Genomic DNA, 3,464 nt, shown 5'->3' on the forward strand with positions numbered 1-3,464 from the left:
AGTAACTGTAATAAATATATGATTTTTCAATACCATGATACTTATGTCTAGTTTCTTGTTATTATAGATAACATGAGCATTAGTTAGGGGTCAGTTAGCTCAGTTGGTTGGTTTTTGATGCAAACTGACACCAACAGCATGGGTTCAATTCCCACACTGGCTGAGGTTAGCATGAACGACTCTCCTTCTCAACCGTTCCCTTCACTTGAAGTATGGTGACCCTCAGGTTAAACCACCACCAGACATCTCTCTGTAATGAGAGAGCAGTCCTATGGTCTGGTAAGGCTATGGCAACTTCTTCATTTCTATGTTGTCACATCAAGTAAAACATCCAATTGAAGGCAAACTCACACCATTGATCACTTAACATATTTTCAAGAGGCTACCAATGCACTTACAACAAAATAAGACACATGTTTATTACAGATAAAGAAACAACATGAGCCACATTAACAAATGGAAGAATTGTTTAAAGCAATCACATTCCAAATACCGAGAGAAAAAAATTCAATCCTTTTCCTCTCAGCAGCATCTTTGCAGACACTCGTACTTCAGTGGAGGATTATCCTGTCTCCTCTTTAAAGTTCCTTGTTCAGTTAGCACAGTTTTATTCAGTTTCTCCTGGCAAATATCTGCATTCAGTGTGATTTTCATTTGATTCTTTTTAGATTCCCTACAGTGTGGAAACAGGCCCTTCGGCCCAACAAGTCCACACTGCCCCTTGACGTATCCCACTCAGAACCATTCCCCTAAAACACACACACACCCCATTAGTTAAAATCTCTTTCTAACACCTGTAGCTGTGCAGCTACTCCAGTTTCCCGATCACTTGACACGTGTTCCTCAAACTCACCTCTTCAAAGGAGCTCTTCTCTTATTTGATTCTAATCCCTTGAGCCAACCATCCCTCAGTTGCCGCTCCGAGAGCCTTTGCACACTGATTGCTATACCAATACCTTCCACAGTGTCGACTTTTACTTCTGAAAGTCGCTGCTGTGCAGGCACCTCAGAAGTTCACACAGGAAATAACAAAAAGATAGGGGCACTGCACTCAGGACTTTTCAGTACATGCTGTTTCAGAAACTGCGAAATTGCTTGTGTCTCTGGCAGCTAGAGGCCTATTCTTTCTAAGTGACTTTGCTTGCTATCTAACTGTTTGGATATTTCTGTCTTTCTGTGACAATGGACTCCTGTCACTAGGCAACACCTTTTTTTAACTTTTACCCTTTTTGTCCCTAATGCACTGAACTGTTCACCTCAAAGATTGAACCATCTCATTTAAAGTGTGTACAAATAAACAAATTCCCAGACACTCCTCACTGCTCAGGGAACTTAAATGAAACTAAAACTATGGCTTCCCTCCTTCTTGATTCATGCAAAACAGAAATACAAATCAAACTTAAAGTGATTCGCCATTACTGTGGAGGAGGTAGCCTAGTGGTTTAACTATAGACTGGAACCTCAGGCTAGAGTTCTTGCAACAGGAATTCAAATTCAACCAGCAGATGGTGAAATTTGAATTCAACAAAGATCTGGGATTAAAAACCTAGTTGCTATTGGTCATTAAAGCCAACTTGTTCATTGCTATAATCTAGTGAAGGACAGCTTCACCTTTACCTGGTCAAGTCTACATTTGATATCCAGAGTTATAAAAGATTAAGTCATCATAGTTCTGCAGGACCACAGGGTTAATCTCATTAGAGAGAGGGTTACTGAGGATCACTACACTTCAGGTGGACAAAGTAAGAAGTCACATAACATCATGTTATAGTACAACGGGTTCATTTGAAATCACAAACTTTTGGAGTGCTGCTCATTCACCAGGTGAAGTGACTTCTCCAGATGAAGGGGTTATGCCCCAAAAGCTTGTGATTTCAAATATATCTGTTGGACTATAACATGGTGTCATGTGATTTCTGACTTTGTCCACCCCAGCCCAACACCAGCACATCCACCATGGACACCTCAAGTGAAGAGGGAGGTTCAGAAGGAGATTCCTCTTTGGTAAGCTCAGTTGGTGTGGGAACTGAGACCCTCAATGCCACAAACCAGCCACACGAGCAGGACTGAGGACAATGTGATTGATTCTGAAATGCCTTCTGGGCAAATTGGGATGGGCACTGAGGCTGACCCACGCAACAATGCCCATATCCCATCACCGAATCCGAAAAAAATTCCTCCAGTTTAGTACCCAAGTTTCTCAACAATAATAAATTATGACTTACATGATATTTCTTTTTAAAACTCTGAGAGTTATGCTTAAATTTCTTGTCCCCTTTTGTCAGTTCCCAAGGAAAGGAAATTCTGACATCCCCAGTTTGGGACTGGCAACAGCAGCCGAAGCTTCAGAGATAAGTTGCTCACAATGACGTTTCGTGGACCATCTGATTGGGAGTAAGGGTCTGGGTGAGAGTTAGCAATTGGAGCACTGCAGCCAAAGTTGTCCTGGCCTAGTTACCTGAGCCACTTGTGGACTGTGGTCTTGGTTAAACTGTTTGAAGTTGCATTTGTGTCCCTGTCTCAGGTCACTGAGACGACTGCTTAGACTGTACTGATTCCACAGAGACTGGAGGATGAAACTGCATCCTTCCCAATCTGTGTATCATAACCACATTGAGGAGGGTGTATGTTTTCCAGTTTCAAAGGAAAATTGAAGTATTGAATGCAGTCCTGGGGTCAACATTGTAGAGTCCAGGTCAAATACAATCAGTTAAGTCAGACATATGATTCGAAAGAAGCTTTGGGTCAGTGATTTAGATGATTCCAGATTCTCAGATCTCACCCAGGCTTTGTAGAAATTTTAAATCAACCTGTACAGAGATGCTCTGGAACAAGCAGATCCCAAACCCGGGCTTCCTCCCACTGCGCCACAAAAGGGCTGAGAAATACCCAGCTCTGATAGATGTGCCCTTATTAACCTGGTAGGGGATGCTGTTATACATATCTGGAGTATGTGGGACGTGATAACAAAGTGTGTCGCTGGATGAACACAGCAGGCCAAGCAGCATCTCAGGAGCACAAAAGCTGATGTTTTGGGCCGAGACCCTTCATCAGAGAGGGGGATGGGGAGAGGGTTCTGGAATAAATAGGGAGAGAGGGGGAGGCGGACCAAAGATGGAGAGAAAAGAAGATAGGTGGAGAGGAGAGTATAGGTGGGGAGGTAGGGAGGGGATAGGTCAGTCCAGGGAAGACGGACAGGTCAAGGAGGCAAGATGAGGTGGTAGGTAGGAAATGGAGGTGTGTCTTGAGGTGGGAGGAAGGGATGGGTGAGAGGAAGAACAGGTTAGGGAGGCAGAGACAGGCTGGGCAGGTTGTGTGGTGCAGTGGGGGGAGGGGATGAACTGGGCTGCTTTTGGGATGCGGTGGGGGAAGGGGAGATTTTGAAGCTGGTGAAGACCACATTGATACCATTAGGCTGCAGGGTTCCCAGGCGGAATATGAGTTGCTGTTCCTGCAACCTTCGG

The sequence above is a fragment of the Stegostoma tigrinum genome, chromosome 24, assembly GCF_030684315.1.
Source record: "Stegostoma tigrinum isolate sSteTig4 chromosome 24, sSteTig4.hap1, whole genome shotgun sequence".
Lineage (NCBI taxonomy): Eukaryota > Metazoa > Chordata > Chondrichthyes > Orectolobiformes > Stegostomatidae > Stegostoma > Stegostoma tigrinum.